General features: G+C 42.0%; 2 protein-coding genes and 1 long non-coding RNA gene across 3 annotated transcripts in view; 2 read left to right on the top strand and 1 right to left on the bottom strand.

The window, feature by feature from the left end:
• EPRS1 (glutamyl-prolyl-tRNA synthetase 1) overlaps positions 1-16,308 on the top strand; it is a 961,840-nt gene that overhangs the window by 23,136 nt on the left and 922,396 nt on the right. The window lies entirely within an intron of this gene.
• IARS2 (isoleucyl-tRNA synthetase 2, mitochondrial) overlaps positions 1-16,308 on the bottom strand; it is a 532,602-nt gene that overhangs the window by 307,495 nt on the left and 208,799 nt on the right. The window lies entirely within an intron of this gene.
• Positions 10,355-12,506, top strand: LOC144761931 (uncharacterized). The gene is made up of 2 exons (XR_013595955.1): positions 10,355-10,509; positions 11,075-12,506. It is a non-coding gene; the product is annotated as an uncharacterized LOC144761931 (long non-coding RNA).

The following is a 16,308-nucleotide window of genomic DNA, read 5'->3' as shown; positions in this document are numbered from 1 at the left end:
TTACATTAACTGAAATAAACACGGCAATGTTAGCTTTACCTTCGGGGAAAGCTGCTGGAGAAGATTGTCTACCTATGGAATTATATAAAACTTATGCACAGGAACTATTGCCTCTTTTAGAAAAGGTCATGGATTCTATCGTTAAGTCTGGGAAGGTTCCCAGCTCTTGGAAAATAGCTAAAATGTTTTCTTTCTTAAAAAGAACAAGCCCCCAGAGGAATGTGGCTCGTACCGGCCGATTTCCTTGTTAAACTCGGATGTAAAAATCTTTTCAAAACTTTTGGCAAATCGTCTAGCCCCTATCATGCCCGATTTGGTTAACATTCAGCAACATGGATTTGTGGTGGGGAGAGACACCACGGCTCATGTGAACACTGCAATTACTGCTTTTGATGTAGCCTCAACTACTCTCACCCCACTCGGAATGGTCATGCTAGACGCTGAAAAGGCATTTGATCGAGTGGGGTGGGAGTACCTGTGGGAGGTGCTAAAGAAGATTGGCATCCGGGGTCAATATTTAAGTTGGGTATGTGCACTGTACGACAATCCGCTGGCCAAGATTAGTTATGGGGGAAGGGAATCAGCAAATTTTTCAATAAAGAGGGGAACCAGGCAAGGTTGCCCTCTGTCCCCTCTGCTTTTTGCCCTATCCCTGGAGCCATTTTTAAATGCACTGTCTTCCCAAGTTAATATCATCCCAGCACAGCATGGTGGGGAAAATTTAAAAATAACGGCTTTTGCGGATGACATTGCGGTGTTTACCACAGATCTGGTAAGAGCTATCCCAGAAATAGTCAAAGAAGCTGCACTGTTTGGTAATGTATCAGGATACAAACTAAATGTAAGCAAGACACAGGTTATTACTAATTACAAACCGTCGGATACGATTCCTGGTATATGCCAAAGTGCGACTTATTTAGGTATTAAATTATCTGCAAGTACAGATATGATACTAAATATGAACTATGACTCTTTGTTAAAGGAAATTGCCTTAACTTTGAAAAAATGGCACAAGATACCAATCAGCTTAGTGGGGCGCATAAACCTTGTAAAAATGAAGATTTTGCCCAAAGTACTATACTTATTCAGATCCATCCCCTACAACCTAGCAAACTTTTCTTTAAAAAACTAGAAGGTATTTGTAGTAGCTTCTTGTGGGGATATAAAAAAGCACGCAGGTCAATAAAACTTTTGGAGCTACCAATAGAAAAGGGGGGATTAGCATTTCCGGATTTTAGATTATACTTTTTTGCTACTTTCTTTCTCCGATTGCGAAGTCTGATGAAAAACTAAAGTTTGCTTTTCTATCATCAATATATGCTGGGACCTGACTGTAATCAATTTTTATTTCGTGTAAACGATCCTAATTACTATAAAAGAGTAAAATTTAAGACAGCTAGACAAATTAAAAAAAATTGGGATGAAATTATGATTATTGATAAAATTTCTTTCTTTAATGCTGAGCTTCGATTATGGGGCAATCCAGGCTTACCTGATATATTCTCGGATGGGGTAGGAAATCTTTGGGCCGAACACGGTATTAATACTTTGGGTGACTTATATGGACCGTATGGGCTTATGGATTTTGATACATTAAAACTTACTTATAAACTAAATAATGATATGTATTTTAAATACATTCAAATACGAGATTACTTGCAATGTAGAATGAAAATAGCCGAGGTGGCTCATTCGGATACATTAAGATGCTTATACTCAGATAAAACAAAATCACTTATCAGCTTGGGCTATGGACATTTAATATTAGGCAAAATTGATGATACTGTGAAAATAGCATATAAATGGTCATCAAGGCTGGAAATGAATATTAACCCCACACAGATATCTCTTTCGCTAAGCCATATAAATTCAATAGTTCAGTCCTCTAATTTGAAGCTACAGCTGTATAGAACTATAACACAGTTATACTATACTCCTCAAAGAATATCTAGCTGGGCGTTGGGGACCCGATCCAAAGACAGAACAAAATGCCCGAAATGTGATATGGATGCAGCAGGTATAGAACATATGCTTTTTGTTTGCCCGGCGTTATCTTCATATTGGAAGGGGATAATGGATGTTCTAGCTAGTAAACAAATTATTACTCCAACCCTTACAGCACATTTGGTCCTACTTGATATCCAGGATGTCAACTGTCAATATAAAGATTTAATAACTATAATATTTGTATGTGCTAGGTTAGTTATTGCAAGATCATGGATATTAAAAGAACCTCCGAACGTTATCGAATGGTGGACCATGATAAACTAAATAAATGTAATGGAACTCTCGTTAGCTAAACTTAGAGGTCCCAAGGCTTTGAAAAAAGAAGGAAAAAATTTGGCAAAACTTTTTCGACCTGTAAAATCTCATAAAATCTCTTGCTTATGGAGGCCAGAAAAATTTGTGTTTACTTCTCTTGTAAATTTACACTTTTTCTTATAATATGTAATTGTGGATCCTCTGTCTCTGATGTAACTTGCTGGTTTAATAGATATATTTTTTTTCTTTTCTTTGTTTATTTCATGCTATGTGAAATGTACTAAGTTGTCTTTCTTGCAATAATAAAAATCTTTTAAAAAAAAGAAACAAAAAAAAAAAGAAAGATTGCTTGGTATCTTAAACTGAAGAATTATAATATTGAAAATTCACTTCTATCATCTAGGAAGGAACTAAATCTGAGAGGATTAGCAGAGTCAAGGGCCAAGGATTTTGGTTATTTATCCCTGGAAATATCATTGGAACACCTGACTGCCTCTTGGGAGAATGTCACCTCCTTTACATACTTAATGGAGTTACCTAACTCCGTAAATCATAATGTCTTAGTGAAACTGTTACTAGGGCTAATCCGGCTGTATTCCTGCGGGGACGGTGGGAATCAACTATTGGACAAGGGCGGAAACTGTAGCTGCAGCCTTCAGGGTGCGATGTTCCTCTGTACCAAACATTTTCCCATGGACTACAAATTTGGTCTGTAATGTGACTGAGGGCCGCATTGATACCAGTAAGGTGGGAGTTGGCGTTTGGGGAGAGGGTTTGTGGTAAGGTGGGTGTAAGAGAAGCTAGGCATGTACATCCAATGTCTGACCTGCACAATGTGAATCCAAAAAAATGGGATTCATCCCGGCTTCTCCACTTAACTAAACTGTGTGATCCTAGGTAATTATTCTATTTCCCTTTCCCTCCTTTTTCTTCATTAGCGCATAAGGGCCTTGAAATACATGACTTCGGGGTGTGTGCGTACTAAGGCTTCTCCAGTGTTTGATTTAATAAACTATAGTTTGTTCATGTATAATAGAAACCCAAGCCCCCAAAAGGTGCACATGACAACTGACTTGCCTCTTCAAACACTATTGGCATTGTTATCATGGTGTAGGGAAGAATGAATGTTTCTCAATTCATGTTTGAAAACTATCACTTAAAAAAAATACTTCTCAATGCACTGATAATCTTATGTACTACGGTTAAACGGTTCTGCATGTTAAAGAATTATCAACAGACTTCATCATACTTAAACTGCAACACGTTTTTATAAATGATGGTCTCCCTAAAGTTTAGTGGTTTAGGAGACCCTAGTTACTTCCATTCCTTATTTTCAATTAACCTTTAAATAAATGCTTGCAGGCTTTTTAAACGTATTTTTTATGCTAGTGCGGAGTCATGTAAACATTAGCCCACTGCTGCTCTTGACCAGGGGGCCACATGTAGAGGTCAGAAGGGCCACATGCCAGGCAGTACTTTGAGTATCCCTGCTCTGAACATATCTTGTGTGATTGTTTACATGTGTTGGCCTACAGGGCTAAATTATTAAAACTAGTACTAATCATATATGGAATTAAGGTACGAAGAGAAGCTATAAGATTATTATCTTATATGAACGTTTTCAATGTTGCTTGTACTGTATAATTCCTGCAGACAGCAGCGATTTTCAAATAAAAATCTTTTAACTGTTCTTAAGTATCTATAGGCGAGGTGGGGAGGCAAAGTCTTTTCGTTGCGGCATCTAAGGTTTAGAATTTTGTTCCTCTTTCCATCTCCAGTCTTCAAGCTCACGATCCATTTTTGAAGGTCCTAAAAACGTTTTTGTTTTTTTACTCTTTAACGGATGCTCCCAGGGACCTGATATCATGGAATTCCTCTTTTTGCTTCTCCTTCCTAAGACTAACTGCTATCAGCGCCTTGGCGCCTGCGAGTATTTGTTTGCCCTCTATACAAATTGTTTTTTTTTCATTTAATTTCCTGTGGGTAGATATCTAAACATTGTAGCCTCATTAAAAGGTTTTTCATTTATTTTAAGAGATAATTTTTTTATCTATGTTTGTAATATTTTATGATTATTTCTGTGTAGTGTTTAAAAGACTTGGGTCTAAATAAACGTATTTTTAGGTCTCGCCTAGTGTTGCAGCGCATGCGCTGCTCCCTTTGCGACACATATTGTGATAGAGGAGATTTCAGAAGGGGACTTAAAGCCCCACCCATCATTTTCATTGGCTGGCGTCATCGTTTATGATAAACAGTGGCCTCCGATTGAAAATGAGGCTTCTTTGTTACCGCCCTGTCTCCTCTTGGGACGGCCCATCTGGACAGGATTGTTTACTTAACGGCTGTTGTGAGGGTATTTCATATCTAAAGGAGGCGTGTAGTGACGGATCATGTTTCCGAAGTCTGTTTTTTTTCTAAATATGTTTATGTCTGCCAGTGACGACATTACAAAACAGCACCATGCACAGTCTACACCTAAATAAAACGTTCATGCTACTGTATTTTTCCTCACCCTAAATCTAATGTTTACTTTAAACAGATTTCTGTGCCGATATACATACACAATCTACCCCATCTGCCTCTAGAGCAGACATGTGCATCATCTCCCCCCTCTGCTAGCCGCCAAGGTACCCTTCAACTCTTCAACCAGTCACTGCTCAACACCAGAGTCCAGGCTTCCATTGTTTTTTATTGAGGTCTCAAGACACCCCTCGCGCCCAAGGGGCTCCTTTCGCTTGGCCTTGCTGTAGTGTTGTGCTAACAGTAAAAAGCTGTGAGATCACCATCACTGCAGATATAGGTGTGAGATCACCATCACTGCAGATATAGGTGTGAGATCACCATCACTGCAGATATAGGTGTGAGATCACCATCACTGCAAATATAGGTGTCAGATCACTATCACTGCAGCTATAGGTGTGAGATCACTATCACTGCAGATATAGGTATGAGATCACTATTACTGCAGATATAGGTATGACATCTCTATCGCTGTAGATATTGGTGGGAGATCACCATCACTGCAGATATTGGTGTGAGACCACTCACTCCAGATATTACTTCAGATATAGGTGTGAGATCTCTATCACGGTACATATTGGTGAGAGATCACCACCACTGCAGATATTGGTGTGAGATCACTATCCCTACAGATATAAGTATGAGAACACTATCACTGCAGATATAGGTGTGAGATCACTATCAGTGCATATATAGATATGAGAATACTATCGCTGCAGATATAGGTGTGAGATCTCTATCACTGTAGATATTGGTGTGAGATTACCATCACTGCACATATAGGTGTAAGATCACTATCACTTCAGATATAGGTGTGAGATCACCATAACTCCAGCTATAGGTGTCAGATCACTATCACAGCAGCTATAGGTGTGAGATCACCATTACTTCAGATATAGGTGTGAGATCACTATTACTTCAGATATAGGTGTGAGATCTCTATCACTGCAGATATAGGTGTGAGATCATAGCGCCGGGACACTCTGCCAGAGTAGCTGAGCGCTCAATAAAACCCCCAATAACATAACATAACAGAACATCACTATTACTGCAGATATAGGTGTGAGATCACTATCACTGCAGATGTAGGTGTGAGATCACCATCACTGCAGATGTAGGTGTGAGATCACCATCACTGCAGATATTGGTGTGCGATAACTATCACAGCAGATACAGGTGTGAGATCACTATCACTGCAGATATTACTTCAGATATAGATGTGAGATCACTTTCACTGCAGATATAGGTGTGATATCAACATCACTGCTGATATAGGTGTGAGATCACCATCACTGCAGATATAGGTGTGAGATCACTTTCACTGCAGATATAGGTGTGACATCACCATCACTGCAGATATAGGTGTGACATCACCATCACTGCAGATATAGGTGTGAAATCACCATCACTGCAGATATAGGTGTGAGATCACCATCACTGCAGACATATCGAATACCTATGTTTTCGGTATACGATATAGGTTTTAAAAACGAAAACAAAAATAAAAGGCATTGTCATTTACAATGTCAATAGCTCAAACTGGTGTAAATGCGTGACCTATTGCATTGCAAATGCTTGTTTACTTCTTGCTCGGGGGATTCCCAGAAAACTATGCCATTGGTACTTTACTCTTTTTAACGTCATGGACAGTTTTATGGGTGTCCCTAACATACTGCAACTGTGATTTGCACCCATACAGTGAGAAAGGGATGCGCCTTTTCAAAGAAAACGGACAAGAAGCAAGATATTTTCTACGACAGGAACGGCCCTTCAGATTAGTTGGAGTTGTTTTTGTTAGACTAATAATACAATCATCTCTCATACTCTGTGGCCTGCAGTACTGATGGCTGGCTCTTAGATGGAAGCACTATGCGGGTCTCTGGACATTTTAGACTCTGGGATACTAACTGAGCCATGTTACTACACTATACCATATAAAGGCTCTTCCCACCTGGCTGCTTGCAACCCCAGTTTGACCACCCGGGCTAAGTAATGATTAGGGTATTTTTGAGAAGTTTTCTTCGGTTGAATCAATTAACCATAATTGAGAAGCTTCAGTTCAAATTGAATTTAAATCTGATCTAGATTGCGGCTTTGCAGTCCAACTTTGCACGCTGACCTCATTGTGATACTGCACTCAATTAATGATCAATGTGCTGCCATGGTGGTTTGTTTCTGCTTGAACAATAGGTATGCCATTAATCAACTAATGCATAATAACAGACACACACGAATGTGAACAGACATTATGCTGTGTCCTTTTACAACCTGGTTGGTACAAAAGGAGGCTTCAGGCGGATACAGTTTACCAGGTGTGTCAGGATGAAATGCCAACCAGCAACACTACTGAGTTTGAGTAGAAATAAAAATGATCAGGGGACAATTCAGTACATGAGCCGTTGGTGTCTGGGCTTGAGATGTCATGGGCGTTGCTTCTCACTCAATGTTCCAAAGGGTGGAGCGCCACAGGGTTGCAATAGATGTGGGCCATCAGGAACCCATGGTTGTCACACAGCCGTTACATTCCCAACCAGGCTCTACACACTGTGGCAGGTGGGGAACCACAGCGAACAACCTGTGAATCAGCTGGACAGTTTGCCGCCCTCAGTACAGTGCTATATAATAATAATAATAATAATAATAATAATAATAATCATCTGCCTCTGACCGGCCCATCAGTGGTAATAAACATTAGCTTGGGTGAGTGGTCGCATCAAAGACAGCCCCAGCCAGATCACAGGCAGAAGGAGTGCGAAATGTGCATAATTTGCTTTTGTGTAATTATATAAAAGTTTGGGAAATTTAAGCAAAATTACAACTGATCATATGAGATGCAAAACTGCAGTTTGACACTATATTTTAACGTGAAATGCATACTCATGTCCATTACAAAAATGCAAAGAACTCAAGCAACCTAAAAATTGCAGCTGCTCATGTGCCGGTCATTTCTTTTGCTCGTGTGTTCATGCAAAGTGTTTGCAGAGAATGGTAGTTAATTATGCGAGGAAGCATAATAGTGTATTTTCAGGAATTTCATATACCAAGCCTAATGCAACAATATGTGATTTTACAGCCCCGTAACAGAAATGTCACTAGAGTCTAATCACAGGTAGGCTGAGTTCTCACTGGTAGCAGAGTTTAGGGTAACATCAGTATGTTGCGGGAAACAGCTATTTGCTCCCTAGTTTGCTGAAGAAATGTAGGCCACTATGCTCTGCGTTTGGTGGCTTGATGTGGTTGGAAATGCGACCCGCCGGCACCCACCAGGTCCCACCGCACTCGCACTTCCTTTAGTCTGTAGTGTTTGTGTGGTCCTGGTTGTTGTATATGTAAATATGTATGATATAGTTGCTTATGATAGGGGGTTGCAGCCAGACCTCTTCATCCATTAATAGGTTACTGTTCATTTACATCTTTCTTATGCGCATTACAGCATACAGCATGAGGCAGCAGATCAGCCCATTTCAGCCATTAGCTAACTTCAATGTGAGTGATGCCATTACGCCCTTTCACCAAGAGCACATCCTCACACAAAGTAGTTCCATTCAGTGGCAGGAAGTATAGTAAGAATCTGGGCTTTTTTTCGTACCAACATTTTTTTGGGGCTGGCAGCTCCTCCAGCAATAGTGTTTTACAAAAACGATGACAAAACAAGCACTGACAAAGCCAATAAAAGCTTTCAGTGAACGCCAGATCTGTTAGCTTTGACAATGTTTGTTGATAATTACCAGGGCACAAGTCCTAAAAAAAGAAGTGGGGGGGACGCTGAAGTCACGACAGAAAGTGAAGTCACGAAAGGTGGCTTGCACCATCAGAATCATTGCCTCCCCTCGCTCACCCCTTAGATGCAGTTGCATCAGAGAAGCCAGCGCGTTAGCAGCGTTCTGAATGGGCTCTGATCTCGCCCCAGAGAGGCCAAAGAGTGAATGTGTGGCTCCATTTGCTCCAGTTATTGAGCTCCCGGTAAAATAAGTGGGGGGACGTCGTCCACCCACGTGGTACCCCGACTCGAGCCCTGATAATTACTTCAAGTACTCGATCTACTATACAGGGTGATCGACCATTTCTCAGACGTTCCGGGGAGTACCAACTGTGTGGGGTGCATAGTTAGGCTTTTAAGGACAGGGCTGGAGTGGAGTGAATTGAATTCACGTCGCCCTGCATGACCCAGCAGGCCACACCCCCAGCAGCTACCCTTCGACCTCTTGAGCATGACCCAGGGCTTTGACTTCTTTAGATCTGCCCTGATACATTAAGAGGCTACTGGCCCACAATAGAAGCTTTTATAGCTGAGAAAGTAACATATTTTGCCCAGACTGAGACTCCAGAATTAGCAAGCATGCGAATTCTACTGTTTCAAGTTGAACTTCTACTCCTTGGCATCAAAAGTCTGTGCTTTAGGTGTCCTCATTTAGCTGGATGCTCCTTTTTCTCAACCCCTGCACTTTGACTGAATAACCACAGACTTATACATCCGAATTGAGATCCTGTTGTTTGAAGCAACACGACATGGCCATTGGTGCTTGAGATAGATGTGCCCTACTGACAGATTAGCCACACTATAACCCTCAAAGTTTAGAGTGTTTATAAAAAGCACCTGCAAAAAAGACCAGAATTGTGAATACATTCCCTGGATGGATGGAAGGAAATAACGACGCGGTTTGGTCCCTACGTCAGCAGCAGAGGAAAAGAGGAAGTGAGAGGTGGGTGTGGCAGGCGGCTGCATAGGGTCGCCCAGGTATACAGGGCCGGGCATTCCGGCACCCGGACGCGTCCCGATAATCCCTCAGTAGACAGGGAAGAAAAAACATTACAAGACGTTAGTGTCCATCGGAAAAGTCTGCTGTGCAGCCAGGTATGCAAGAGACGGGCACATTAGAGCAAAGAAACCATCCGATTTCAACCCCTTTGCTTTTGGTTCCTTTGTTGTTGGAACCCCTGTGAACTACACTTCTCAAACATTTGCCGAGTCACTAATGATTAACACACATTTTATGGATTTATGGCAGCCTGGCGGTACCAGCCTATTGTAAAATGTCAGCATTTTAAAGTACGAAGTCAAAAGAAGATTAAAAGCTCCCCCACCCTCGCCCGGACGGTGCCACCTAATGAGAAAGTAATTTCAATAACGAATAGTTCTGGCACTCATTGAGGTCAGCATGGCTGCGCCGAGGCTTTCCCTTCGCCCTGAGAGTGCAGACACGTCTATGTCCTCCCTGTGCACACCTGTGTCTTGTAATAACAGCTTTAATGCCGGTGCAAAACAAGCCGAGTGCCCGCGCGCGTCCTTATCGCCCTGCAATCTGCACGCTTCTATTTGAGTATCAGAGTTCACGCGGTGAGCAATGAGCCTCTCGTAAAACTTTGCCCTGGACACATAAACGCTATCTAACCTGCTTGCATTACGTGTCGCTGGCTGCGGGTCCGATCAGTGCACGCGCAGGCGGCAATTCGAGTTACCATGCCGCCAGCCAATCACCGCGCGTGCTGATATTGATTGCGCCCAATGCCTACTGCGCCTCTTATCGGAAATTAGGCCTCATTTAGGTGATTGCTGGGAGATGTAAGCCACATCCTGGCGCTCTTTAGCCCCGTGTCCTTCCCTGCCGGCACCGCGGAGGAGTCAAGAGGGCCGCGGGGCTCTACATAACCGCCACTGCTGCCCCTGGGCCCGCGGAGGAGCACGCGGGACTCTGCCTCAGAGAAGGAAGAGCTGAACCAAGGCAGGTAAGCAACACTTTGAAACTTCCTTCCTTGTTCTCTTTCAGGATGCTTCCTCTGCAAGAACGGGTTATTTGCCCGTTTTCTAAGTGTAGCCCTTTATCTGGGAAGAACGTGTTTTTAACCACACCGATGTCCAATTGTTGATTCCTAGAAACCCACAAGAACCTTTCCCACTGTAGAGTGAATGCTCTCGGTGCTTGTTTTTAACACACTAACAGAGTCTCAACTAAAGATTCAAAGTTTGTACTGAATTTGATGTGTAGTTTTTCTATCAGCATTTATGTAGCGAGAAATCAGATATAATAATTCAACATTCATGCTAAATTTATGGTACTAAACAACCCCTTTTATTTTACTTATCCGTGGTTATGTGGTTTGCCAGAATTCACTCACATTTCTTACACATGAAGCTGGTTACAGCTAGTTTTAAAGATTACCAATAGGTTCCTACAGGATCTTCATTTAAATGCGCCGTTTCACACAGTAGTAGAAAGTCAAACCTGTATTATGCATGTCAGCGACGGCATTTGAATTAATAGAGTGCATTTTGTCTCTTTCTCTTGAACAGGTTTCTACATCAGTCCACATGCGAGTACTCTGAGGAGCCATTTGCACATGTCAGTGTTTGAGGACAACAAATGATTAACTCTCTAGACTTTGCAGTTAAAATGTGGCCTCAAGGCCGGAGAACACAAGCGAGCCAGTAAAGGGTGGTTTTCTAGTTGGTTTTGCACTTGTTCTGAACGAGGATGAGATATTGTGTGGATTTGGCTCACTGCATACAGTTTTCTTTAAAATGGGTTGAACCTGGAGAAAATTGAGCACCCTGGCAACGGAAGATGATGTACCTATGGTGTATATCAGCTGTAACAGCAACTCCATGTGGATCGGTGAAGCTTCCAGTGGAGATGCTGTTACTTTTGATGGGCACTTACAAACGCACTCAAAGCTGCCAAAGAAGGAACGGGATATCACGATTTATTTTTGTAGAAGTTTTTTTAAACAATGCATTTTGTGTGGCAGTAACTAAGCTAACTTTTTGTGATTCTGACCTTTCTTTATTATTAAGTGATAAAAGGAGAGCTTTCAAAAATAATATGTCCATCTTCTTGCATTGTCCAACAACCTTGAGTAGAACCTCTTAGCAAACGTTGAATGTTTTTAGCATCTTGAACATATAGAAACGTTAAAATGTTTTCAGTTGAGATCTCAACTTTTAGCATACAACTTGCTCTATCTTTTAATGGTTAAATAACAGGCATGCACTGCTTATATGAATGTATGCTTCGTATGCCAATGATGGAGAACTGCATGTTTCTCCTAGTAAAGCTGTAATTGTCATTTTTTTGAAAGGCTGGATAACTTTTGGTCTTTATTACTGAATTAATGTGATTGAGATTTATCTGGAATTTGACATTCTGGTATTAAAGAATGGAGGCGAAAGAAGGGGACAGAAGTCATGACTGAGCAGGTACCCAGGGCAATGACCTATGAATTGACAGCCAGTGTGCTTTGCGAGTCTGTCTGTCATTTCTTCAGGCCAATATCCTGTTTACCACAACTGCTTGGTGTCCGAGCACGTGAAGACCACCACACCTTCTACCACAGGGTACTGAGAACATAAAACAAGCCTTCGAAACCGTAGCCCCAGCCGATCCCTACTGTTTGTTTTAGTGCGTAGCAACTCCTTGCAGTCCTACTGCATACTTCCGCAGTCCGTGACTCAACGCAGATAGGATGTTAGACAAGGGTGGGTCTGGTAAACAGGCGAGCTGGTGCGTCTAGGGATACGAGGGATGTCCGAGGTCACGGTCCTACCCAAGGTTCCTCTGCTGTATCTAAATTCTGGATAAAGAGTGATGGAAGGAGCAGAAAAGAATGCAAGGGGTTCACAAGGGATCTGGTTTCACAAATGCAATGTCATTTCCAACTATGGTAAAACAAATTACAATTGTCATTGTGTAAAGAAATGCATTAAACACTCACTGCTTTGCAAATTCGGAATGTGTAACTGGGTTTTTTCTTAACTCGCTCTAATAGGCTCTTTTAGAGGGCTATGCATGTAAAGAAAAAAGTAAATATTTGTCGTATTGTGTTTGAGTTTATAGGGAAATCTCAATACTTAAAGCCAACAGAAAGTGGCGGATAGGAGTGCTTAAGCCGTTAAAAAAAAAAGAGTGCAGGGTCCAAACGATTTGTTAGAAGTTCACCATCCGCACTGCTTAATGTGAGGGGTGCGGAATACCATGACAACCTACTATTGATTCCAATACCCTGCACTTCCTTTCCCTTTGTCTCAATCTTGCTTGTTATTTTTCAACCCTGCCTTCTCCATTTGCCACTGTTTTACTACGCATTTCTTCCCACATCAATACACCTTTCTGTTTTTATTTCTCAACCTCCGATTCAACACTTGATGATGAAAAATAAGTCTCTGTCCACAAAAACGAGTTCTGGCACCCACCACCGCACAAATGAATCACTGCTGGGCACATACGGTGCATATACAGAAGTATGTTATCCGGTGATGTGAATTCCTAGCTTTTATAGTTTTCTGCATTACAGGTCCATCTAAAGAGAGGGAGAAGGCAAGCATATTATTCTGTTTAGGTGTGGTGACACAAACCTTGAAGGTTCAGTAAAAAGGTGAATTTGTAACACAGCTGAATCCTTGAAACTAAATGTAGTAATGATGCAAGGGGAAGTCTCTTAGGGAAAGTTTTATTTTAATTTCCATTAAAGTTTGTTGCAGGTACACAAGTCCTGCAACATAATAAACACAGCTGCAGTCTAGACAGACATGAGCAGCTTTGCAAATTGAGCAGGCCAGTTTTGCAGTGTACAAAATATTATTTGGAAATTGCAACACGGACTGTTATTCTGGACAAAAAAAGTGATGTAGGCATTTGCTTTGTTTTTCGATCACTATTTACTAGCACCAGGGCGCCCCTTTTTGGGATAATCATGCACTTTACAAATAAGGAAATCAATTAATCAAACAATGAAAAAATTGTGTCAAATTAAATATTGTTTTCATGTCCTTGCGCATGGAGTACTACGGTCTGCACCAAAGGTGTGTATCAGTAGATTAATGCAATTGGTCATAGGGTCCCAAATGCCTTGGGTGATCCAAGCCTTCGCTTGTGCAGGGCACGGCAGCCACAACCGGTATTGGGATAGAGGTTTCAGCTATGGCCCCACTCTACAGGGTCAGACAGTCTCTGGTCCTGCCTTAAGACACCACACTATTGACTTTTATGAACAAGGCTGCAATGCACCACACTGCACTGGTGGTTTGCATATGCATATAGAGAGTGTGTGTGTGTGTGTGCTATCTGTACAGTTTACTCAAATAATCATCCTGTCCCACACAGCTTCCCGCCCTAACACGCTACCAGTACATCCAGGACATGCCCTGCCATAAACAGAACAAGGATGAAAGGGGTCCTGTCGGAGACTCAATGAATGCTTTTCTTTGGCACAACAAAAGCACAGTTTAAACCTCTAGTGCAAAATAGGGCTAAAGGGGTAACTTAACAGGAAAATGACTTACACGTATCTCCACATGTGCCCGCTACCAGACAAAGCAGATTCTACCGGGCAGGAGGCAGCCTTTCATGCTACAAACAAGTCACAAAACATTCAAGCTGCCCTTCCTGCCTGTTCTAAGAAGCATGCCTTTATTCGCTTTCATTTATGTTGGACTGCAACACCTCAAAATGATGCTGACAAAAGATTAATTTACAATGAGATGGCATTCACACGCATGTTACATGCAGAACCAAGTACTCCAACCGAATAGATGGCATGACTTGCACATTTTCTACTGCCACAATAGTCCTCACAGCTCCACACTGGAGCCTGCAGTGACTCATCCAGATAAGCTGTATACACACAGCTATAGGTTAACAGCAGGTAAAACAGGAGCCCCTCTTCTGGACACTGCCCTGAACCTACTTTAGATGCCCACGGATCTCATTCTTAAGCAGAAGCCAGCTCGGGCCCTTCCTCACTGATATGCAAGAGTCTTCCCACCCCTAGAGAGTGGCACCGTGTTAATATTTCACTGACACATATTAAACTTCTGATTATTTAAATATTTGTTGTAGGTCACTCCTAGTGGAAAGTCCTGCGAGTACTTTTTATGGTACCACTACACAAGCCTCTTCACCATTAAATAGTTTGGATAGGTACAAAAAAGCAACATGCAAGTACAAAGCATTCTGAAGCAAGCATTTGTACCATCTGGAAAACACACTTCCACTTTGCAACTTTTGAGTAGAACCACTGGTGGGAGTCTTACAAAGCAAAGCCTTGGGATCTGTCAAGCGCGGAGCTTCAGAGGAACAGGACAGAGTAAAGCAATGCTTGTGTGACCCCACACTGCTTAAGTAGGCCATTTATTAACAAAATAAATTAAATATGGAAAAGCATGACGGTCAAAATGTAGCACTAACCAACGCTTTTTTAATGAACATGTGCATGTATGTGGTATTTGTATAGCAGGAACCTAGCCAAACGGCAGCGGATCATTGTATAACGCCAAAGGCAAAGAATGCAGACAAATAGCGACAGGGGTGCATTTATAGAGTGTTAGTGCTCTTTACAGAGACAAGTCTACATCTCTTCCATAAATTGTTAGCAGCAATGGGGCCGTCTGAATGGATACAGGGATTTTGTTCCAGATCCTGAGTGCATTGATGGAAAAGTCCAACATTTTTACACTTTGAACTATAAGATGACATAATGTGTGAGCATATGGTCTTCTGTACCATTATACTCCTGCAAGGTGCTGGCAGCTGCTGCTGGAGTTGGAGGAGAGATTGGATCTTCATTTCTCCAGTTCCCTCCTCACTCTAGGATGGATTGGTTAATTACCCAAAAAGCTGCCTGCCCCCTGCAGTTCATCATGTTCCCCAGCAACCCAAAGAGCCTGTATTGCAGCTCTTGCTCCCCCTTAGGCTGGAGGATGGGACAGTGGTGCTGTTCCTCCTTCGCATTGCCATGAAGTCCCATGCATTCTGCCCTCCATCACTCGTTTCTTAATCATTTCACCGCTTCACTGCCTTCAACATAGTCCTAAGTCACAGTGCTCTTGAACTTCCTTCACTATGTTCTCCAGTATTCTCTTTATTCCCCCACACATTCTTACTGAAATAAGCCTCCTTGCCTCCAATTCCCCCTTTGTGCAACTCTCCGGCTAACTCAAATGTTGTGAGGTTATTGCAATACTCCTAAGCAAAGGCGTAGACAAGGTACCATGGGCCCTAATGTGAACAAAGATAGCAACACTAGCGGTGCAGTGGAACGCTCATACTGCTGGGCCCCGGTGCCACTGCACTCCCAGTACCATTGAAAGCTACACCTCTGCTTCCAAGAGCCCATAGTACCAGCATTCCACCAGTTTCTTCTCTTCACAATTATATCATTTCATCCTCCTTCCGCTCTCTTGAGAACGTGTACTAGGTGACAATTATTTAATATATTCCGCCTCACACCATAGCAACTAGCAGTGCTATTCCTACATATGAAAATTACCAGTGGGATAAGACAAATTATCATCCTTATACTGCAACTGAATATTGTGTTACACAGCATCGGCTGTTGCATAAACTCACTGAAAACCCATTGCTCGATACAGAGCTTTCAGAGGTCCAGACTTACTCCATCCACATATTGGAATTGGAGTGGAAGCCCTGAAGAGTCGTGTGACTCAACCGCACACGACGAAACACGTGTCGGCGTCTCTATTATTCTCAAGTCTGGAGAAAATTAAACATCTTGCTGTGACAAGAAGACTTA

The sequence above is a fragment of the Lissotriton helveticus genome, chromosome 6 (assembly GCF_964261635.1).
Source record: "Lissotriton helveticus chromosome 6, aLisHel1.1, whole genome shotgun sequence".
Taxonomy (NCBI): domain Eukaryota; kingdom Metazoa; phylum Chordata; class Amphibia; order Caudata; family Salamandridae; genus Lissotriton; species Lissotriton helveticus.
This window is presented reverse-complemented; position numbering and strand designations above follow the sequence as displayed.